Consider the following 8,417-nt stretch of genomic DNA (forward strand, 5'->3'; position numbering starts at 1 on the left):
GAGACAGGAGACCTGGGACAGGCCAGGACCACTGCCCCAGGCCCAATAATTGTCCAGGGCTGGCCACAACCCAGCAAGGCCCGTCAGATCCTTCCACGAGATCTGCTTCCTCAGCTCGGCCAGAGGAAACCTCTCCTCCCTGTGAGAGATTTCCCACGACTGGGAGGGAGGTTCCCCCAGGACTGGGTGGGGCTGAGACGTGGAGAAGGTCAGAGCCCTGGATCCAGCTGTGCAGGCAGCTGGATGAGCAGGGATTCCCAGCACCTGGGCCCCATTGTGTGTGTGTGTGTGTGTGTGTGTGTGTCTCTGTGTATGACCGCCTGTCTGTGTGTGAGCACGTGTGATTTTGTGTGTGTGTGCCCGTGTATCCGTGTGTGTGCACATAAGTTCTTTCTTTTCTCCTTCTGTCTATTTAATTTTGCACAAGCTGCTTTGACGCTTTCAACTGCAAAAATCCCAGCCAACCCACACATGAAGCAACAAGCCTACCTTCCAAGAACTTCCAGTGCTGAAGACGAGGCCTGATGCTGACGCACCTGGAATTCTGAGAAACCAGAGGTCAGAGGGAGCCTCTCAACTCTGCTTCTGGCTCAGCCCCTCCCTGGACCTCTCTCAACCCCCAGCCAGAGCTGAGTAGCTGAGTTTAGAACTTTCTGTCTGAGATTCAGCTCCAATAGCCAGCTTGAGACATACACACACACACACAGGCACACAGTCACATTCAGACACACACACACACCTGTGAGGCTCTAGAGACCTGGGCAGGGGTGTCCACCACCTGGGCATCATTCCACCTGCCTGGCTGGACAGGGGCCTTGAGGCCACTTCCAGGAAGGCCAAGTCTGCACGAGGAAACCCACATTTTCCTCCCAACACTGGCCCGAGCACTCAGGCAAAGGCTTCCCCCGCGCAGAAGGGACCTCAGCATCACGCCTGACACCCCATTTTCCTCCCTCCCTCCACCCACCTGCCAGCTCCAGGCCCCGCAGGAGTGACACTGGTAACAACTAGACACACGGGCAGAAACCCACACGAAGACTCTGACACACACGTGTGTACATTCCGGGGAAGAACTGAAATCCCTGCTCCTGTCACCATGGCAACCCAACTCTGAGCTGAGGCAAGAGCTTTAATTGGAAGTGCTTATTTGGCTGAAACCCCAGGAATAATCAACAGGAGATTAGGAACATTAAAAACAGGCAGGAGCCACAGAGCATCTTGGAGGAGATGGTGACAGAAAGGACAGTCCCTCTGAAAACTCTATTGACGGGAGTAAGAACCGTCTTTATCGTCTGCTGAGTGATGGTGTGACACCAGGCCTGGGCTGAGCACTTCACTGAATCCTTCCAACAACACTTCCGTCATTTCTCCCATTTTACAGGTGGGGAAACTGAGGCTTGCAGAGGTTAAGGAGGTGGCCCAAGTCCACACGGGATTTAAAGCCATCCTGGAATGACTCCAAAGTCCACCATGCCCTTAAGCAGTGTGCCGGGCCTCATGTCTCCACCAGCGTCAGGTCCCAGGACCTGCAGCTCAGGCACGACAGCTGATCTCCCAGGGCACGCCGGCCGCCAAAGCCCACAGCTCAGCTGGCCTGGGCTGGGTTGACCTCCAGGACACCAACCAACGCCTGCATCCCGGTTGCCGCTGGCTGCCTGCCTCTGCCCCCGCCCCGCACTCCGCTCCCAGCCACCGGTGTCCACCCTCCAGCCTGCCGTGGGCCTGATGACCCCTGGTGGCAGCTAGGGGGCACTGCACTGAGATGCGGGCCTCCTCCCAGACCCCAAAGAGGGAAGAAGGTGCTGGTCCCAGGGGCTCCCTTAGGAGAGCCTCCTGGGAAGGTGCCAGAGTGGGGCAGGAGGGGGGCAGCTTAGCCAGCACCTAGCACCTTTTTCAGGTGATCAGGAGTGAAGAGAGAAACCAACTAGCACCCCAGCCTCTGCCGGACACTGAGATGCTGCCTTGTCCACCGGTAAGTGGGCTGTGGCCTGTGGTCCTTCCCACAGTGCAGCAAATGCTTCTGCAGGCACAGGACCCCAGGCTGGACCCCAGGCCGGGCCAGAGATGTGGAAGTGCCCCACCATCCCACCCCAAGCCCTGGGGCCAGTGATGACTACAGGCAGGGACCCCAGACCCCGAGCACTGTCTAAAGCCGAGTTGGCACTGGTGCTGCCTAAGGACAGGCTCCCGGAAGCCACCCTCATACCAAGCGCCCAGAACTCCAGTTTGCTCTGCAGCATGATTTCTGCGCACAGACGGTGCTGGCTGCGGCGCTGGGACGCAAACACAGAGCAGCACCCAGCAGACGGGCGCAGACAGAGCCGCCACGGTGGCAGCCGGGAGGAGGGTCCTTTTATCCAAACGTTTATCCACCTGGCAATTGAAATTTCTGTTTCAAAGCCCCTGGCATTTGCTCAGTTGGCATCTATTAAATTTTCCCTGCTTGAACTACTCAAATGTGCAAGTCAGTGTTATTCCAAGTAAGAGGACTTGCAATTCAACAGTGAGGGAGCAGCGTGCAAAGCAAGTACCACTCCACAGGGGAGTCAGACACAGAGGCTGCCAGCCCGTCTCTGCCCATCCTGCAGAGCTGTCCATGGAGAGTTGCGTGGTGCCGACAGCTCCTTGGCGTCCTGTGCCGCAGCGACCTGGGCCAGCAGGGGCTCTCGGGGCCCGGAGGAGACTCTGAAGGGCCCACACCGTGGTCCTGGGACCCAGGCCCCTGCTGCTGGGAGCCATGGGCTCTGGCCTCCTAGGATCCCAGGACCACATCAGCCCCCCATGCAACCCTGCAGAGACCGGAGGCATCTGGGGTTCCCACCTCCCTACCAAAAGTGGGGAACCAAGCCACCCCCACCCGCTTGGCTAGATATGCCTTTGGTGGGCAGCACCCAGGCCGTTGGGTGGGGACCACAGGCTCCCTCTGCCCCTTTTCACATCCCTCACGGAGAAGTCAAGATAGGCTGGCCTGGGTAAGTGGGTGGCCGTCCCCTGCCCAGGGCTGAGGGCCACCCAGACGGGAGGGGAGCCACGGAGAGAGAAGACCAAGCAGCTCTGAGGCTCAGACCTGCAAGCAGCCCCTGAGGTCCCAGGCAGAGCCTCCTCTCCAGGAAGGATGGGCACCGAGAGGTGGTTGATGGGGAGGGAGGAGGGAGGGAAAAGGATCCAGGGCTCAGAGCACAGAGTGTGCTAATGGTGTGACTTTGGGCAGGTCTGATCTTCCGTTTCCCCATCTCTTTGATAGGATGGAAGCAGCAGCTTCTCATGGGTTGTTTGAGAACCAGATGGGCTGCTCGCTGTGAGCCCCACGTGGGAGCTGCTCAGTGAGGTTTGTGCGTGGGCCCCCTTCAGGCTCTTCCAGAGGCGCTTCCCCCCGCGAGGCTGCCTTGGTGGTCAGCAGGGGGACGGGCTGCCCCTCCCTCTCCACCCAGGACTCGGCTTGACCTCAGCCCCATCCGGCGCACCCGCTCCACTTCTGCTCTGGCTGCATGAGATGGACCCCTGGAATGCCTGCTTGTCCCCCGGGGTTTTTCTCCTACCGGCTCCTTCCTCCAGACTTGGGGACACAGTTCTGCTCATCCTGGGGGATCTTGAGCCTTTGGGGATGGGGTGAACGAAAGAGAACAGTCTCCCAGGGCCCAGGGGAGCTAGCCAGAGAGCATGAGTGGGTGGGAGGGCCCTTGCAAAGGTCCCCATGTGGGTTCCAGGGCTGCACCATTGAATCGCTCTGAAGGATATTGCAACCACTCAAAGAAGCACAGTCCTCGGAAAATGGGAGGGGAGGACGGCACTGACCAATCAGGCCATGCTCCCTCTGGGGGTTCTTGATGGGCAGCATTGGGGTGCAGTGCAGGCCGCCTGGTCCCCCCCTGTCTGACCCCCAGGAACCTAGTGGGGCCAGATGGCATCAGCAGGACCCCAGACGAGCTGGGTGTGGCAGTGTCTCGGAGACCCTGGGGCCCCAGCCAGGGAGAGCACTTCTGCTGGGAAACTCAGTGAAAGACAGTGACCAGGCTCCCAGCACACGGCTGAGGGCTCCAATGCAAAGGCTCCTCCCAAAGTCAACAAGGCTCGCAAACGCTGCTAAGTTTCCTGGAAATGCCAGAAACCTTGCCATGGCGAAAAGGAGCTCAGATCTGGATTCGGAGGGGGGTTTCACCCCATGGTGGGAGCACGACTCCCTCTGCGATGGGGGCCGGGTGAGGGCTCTGGGACATCTGCCTGCTCCCCCCGGCGCTGGGCTGATTCCTCCCAGGTCCGCCTGGAGTCAGCACAGCCTCTGAGGTTCAGATTCATCAGCAATTGACACTCTGGCTCCAACCACCCCACCCCCCAAACCTAACAGACCCACAGTCAGTGTTAACGGGGATAACAGTTGCCATTTACTGAGTGTCTCTGACAGTCCGGGGACTTGGCATCAGGTCACCGATCCTCCACTAAACCCACATAAGCTGGCGCTACTCTAAGCATCATTATCACTATTGTTATTATTATTGACCCCACCTTAGAGATGAGGAAAACGAAGCTGCAGGGATTCTGAATAACCTTCCCTGGAAGCAGCCGGACCGTGATGCCAACTCAGAACCTCCTCTGGCTTTGCCTCGGAGGGGGTCGTGGATGCACCTCCACCCGCAGGCTGGGCCTTTGTTCCTGACCAGCCCCCCAGGATGGAAGGTGGGGGTCACCATGGAGCCCTCCTTGGGACAGGACCCAAGCAGGGAACCACAGTCCTGACCGGCAGGACTCCGGCAGCCAGTCCCTCCTGCCACCTAGGTCCCTCCAGCAGGCTGAAATTCCCACCAGGCCTGGGGCCAACTCCCCGGAGAATCATGCAGTGAGAGCCACTGCCGTGCCAGCCAGCCAGGGGGATGGCCTCACCCTAACCTGGGTGACGGACCAGCCCGGGGGATGGCCTCACCCTAACCTGGGTGACGGACCAGCCCGGGGGATGGCCTCACCCTAACCTGGGTGACGGACCAGCCCGGGGGATGGCCTCACCCTAACCTGGGTGACGGACCAGCCCGGGGGATGGCCTCACCCTAACCTGGGTGACGGACCAGCCAGGGGGATGGCCTCACCCTAACCTGGGTGACGGACCAGCCCGGGGGATGGCCTCACCCTAACCTGGGTGACGGACCAGCCAGGGGGATGGCCTCACCCTAACCTGGGTGACGGACCAGCCCGGGGGATGGCCTCACCCTAACCTGGGTGACGGACCAGCCCGGGGGATGGCCTCACCCTAACCTGGGTGACGGACCAGCCCGGGGGATGGCCTCACCCTAACCTGGGTGACGGACCAGCCAGAGCCAGTGGGGTGCCCTCAGGCATAGCTGGAGGTACAGCAACCAGCGATCCTCAAGGATTTATTGAGCACCTGCTGTATGTCAGCACACGTGTCAGGACCCGTGAATGGCCCAGGCACGATCCCTGCCCTCCAGGGGCTCACGGCTCAGTGGACAGGGAAGGAAGGGTGTGAATGCAGGATTCTACAAGGGAATTAGAGCTGCTTTTCAGGACATGGGAGAGAGACTAGGAGAAGGAGAGAGGGAGACAGAGAGAGAGAGGGAGACACAGACACTCGAGGTGAAGGGTGAACTGAGAGATGAGAAGGCCATGCGTCCCACCGGAGCGGATGGGGACAGTCCCCCCCGGGCCACTGTGGCTCCACCGTGGGTGGCTGCTGGGCTCTCCTTGGGCCTGGTGCCCCGGGACAGCCCTTCTCTTTCTGGGCTGTGGCTACACCCCGCCAGGCCCAGGTTAAAATTTCCCTCCAGCCACGGAGCCCAGATCTCACAGGTTCTAGATTCCTCCTCGGCCCCCACTCTGTGCCTGGAGGGTCCGGTCCCCCTCTGCAATGCCTCCCCGCAGCAGCGCCTCCAGCCAGCCCAGCAGAGGTCCACTCGGCCCTGAAACCAGGCCTGGCCTGCCTCGGACACCACATCTGTCTGTCTGCACTGCAACCTCTCCCTGGCCTCCCCCACCCCAATCTCCAGGAGCGCCCCTCCCCAAACAGCCCCATTAATCTCCAGGAGCGCCCCTCCCTCTTGGGCCAGTCAAGAGTCTAGACTCTTCCAAAACCTCAGTGCACGTTGCTGGGCCTTCACTTCTTCTTGATGGAGAAAAGGGCTGCAACGTGACGGGGTTCAGACGCGCTACTCCAAACACGGCACGGTGGCACATTGGACTTGCTCAGGTGAAGGCAGAAGCAGGAAGGACCCTCTGACCTTCCCCTGAAGTGGGTCACAGGTGCCCTTCTGTGACAGGTGCCCTCCCTGCACCCGGAGGATGGCAGCATCCTTATCCCCGAGGCGAGGGGACGCCGAGAGGGATCTGAACAAACAGCTCCCCGCTTCACTACCTGAGCCCACACTCTTTTGTCCTATCACGTTTCCCCATGACTTTTCACTCTTAATCCAACCAGCATAAAAACACTCAGGCTTCACCGTTTCTTTGAGTCTTCATTTCCTTATCAAGGCTCCCATGTCACATAAAGCTTATATTAAATAAACCTGTGTGCGTTTCTCTTGTTTGGGTATGGAGAACCTAGAAGGGTGGAAGGAAAAGATATTTTCCCCCCCTACAGGTGCGATCCCACATGGGGGCCGCAGGAAGGGCAGCAGGTGGGCAGCGGGTCCGTACCGCCCTCACCTTAGCTCCTGTTCACGGGGACGCTCACTCCACCCCCACAGGGACTGTCCCCAGCAGAAACTGAGCCAGGGCAGGATGGTTACCTGGTGGGAAGTCAGACTGACACCCTCAAACTTCCTCACTGGCAGCCCCGCCCACTTAGCTGGGATCACAGCGTCTGGGCGGGGCTCACAGCATCTGGTGGAGGGTGGGCTGGGCTCTTGCCAGTTGGAAGCTCATTCCAGGGGCTGAATTGCCCATGCAGAGGCTGGACGGCCAAACACGGGGCTCAGGGGAAAGCAGTGGTGAGGTTCACGGCTGGGCAGGCAGCCTCTGTTCAGCTCTGAGCTCCCGACTCTGAAAACACTTAGCTTCACCGCTTCTCTGTGCCCACGTCCCCAGGAGCAGGCGGGAAGCCCAATGCCAGCTGCGAAGCTACAGCTGGGACATCCCTTCCCCTGGGCAAGGACCCAGCTTCCCTCTGGCCCTGAGGCCAGCACCCAGGTGGGGGGAAGTTGGGGAGGAACCTGGCTCAGTCCCTTTCTCCTAGGAAGTGGTTCTTCCCCTGCAGCCTTTCCTTCCTTCCTTCCTTCATTGATTCATTCATCCGACGAGTATCTCCTGAGCTGTCTGCCTTTGTGGTTGCTGGAACTCCAACCAGCTCCAGACAAGCAGAGCTAAACGTCCTGCCATTTGACAAGTTTCGGGGAGTGTGGGGACTTACCCAGAGCAGTTTTGCTCAGGGAAGAGTAATCCCTCCCTGTTTTCTGCTCCAGGAGATGGTGGTGGGGGGGGGGGGGGGGTAGGCATCTGCTGGAAGCACAGCAGATCCAGTTCAGCCAGGAGCCCTGAGGCTGCCTCTGGGAGGAGCTGAGCCCCCAGGGAGGCACGCAGAAGCCCCCCGCCCCTGAAGATTGGAAGGCTTCCCCTTAGGTCTTGAAGCAAATGAGAGAGAGAAGCCCAGGAGAGATCGCCTCACCCCACTACCACCCAGAGAGTGGCTGTGGCCATGCCGGCTACTCAGCAGGGACCCGCCCTGTCTCGGTCTGTCTGGGCTCTAAAACAAAATACCATAGCCTGGGTGACTTATAACAGCAGTTCTGGAAGCTGGAAGTTCGAGATCAAGGCGCCAGCCGACCCCATGCCTGGTGAGAGCCCCCTTCCCGGCTGTCTCCTCAGTGTGTCCACACATGGTGGGAGGGGGACAGAGCTCTCTGGGACTCTCTTATAAGGGCATTAATTCCATTCATGGGGTCCCACCCTTATGACCTAGTCACCTCCCTAAACCCCACCTCCTCCTGATACATCCCATTATATTTCAACATGCAAATTTGGAGGGGCACAAATATTCAGACCATAGTGCACCCCACCCCCAGGCTCGGCCTCCCAATGAGAGAGCTGAGGCTCCCCCTTCAGAAGAAGTTCAGCCCAGGAGTGAGATCTCGAACTCCTCAACCAGGGCCCTTGTGCTCCCAGGGGGTCTGGGGTGGCTGGGAATGAGGTTAGCCTGGGTGGGCACGTGCCACGGGGGTACTGAGGACAGTAACACTGAAAGCATAGCCCCCAGGGACCCAGTGCCTGGAGCTGGGCAAAGACAGGCACTGTGCTGGGCACTTGCCTACAAGCTCTCATTGGCCCCAAAATGAGTCCGCCATACAGATGCTTTTATTACCCTTATTTTACAAATTGGGGAAGGGGCTCAGAGACATTAAGTAAGTTTTCCAGAGTCACACAGCAAGTACTATCAGCAGTGATGGGGCTTGAACCCAGTATTGGCTCACAAACCGACC

At 59.3% G+C, this 8,417-nt stretch overlaps 1 long non-coding RNA gene across 1 annotated transcript; it reads left to right on the forward strand.

The window, feature by feature from the left end:
* The first annotated feature begins 1,873 nt into the window (after positions 1–1,873).
* LOC132435284 (uncharacterized) lies at positions 1,874–6,376 on the forward strand. Its single transcript, XR_009521514.1, has 3 exons — positions 1,874–1,972; positions 3,245–3,328; positions 6,264–6,376. It is a non-coding gene; the product is annotated as an uncharacterized lncRNA (long non-coding RNA).
* Positions 6,377–8,417: the final 2,041 nt, after the last annotated feature.

This window comes from Delphinus delphis, chromosome 1 (genome assembly GCF_949987515.2).
Source record: "Delphinus delphis chromosome 1, mDelDel1.2, whole genome shotgun sequence".
NCBI lineage: Eukaryota > Metazoa > Chordata > Mammalia > Artiodactyla > Delphinidae > Delphinus > Delphinus delphis.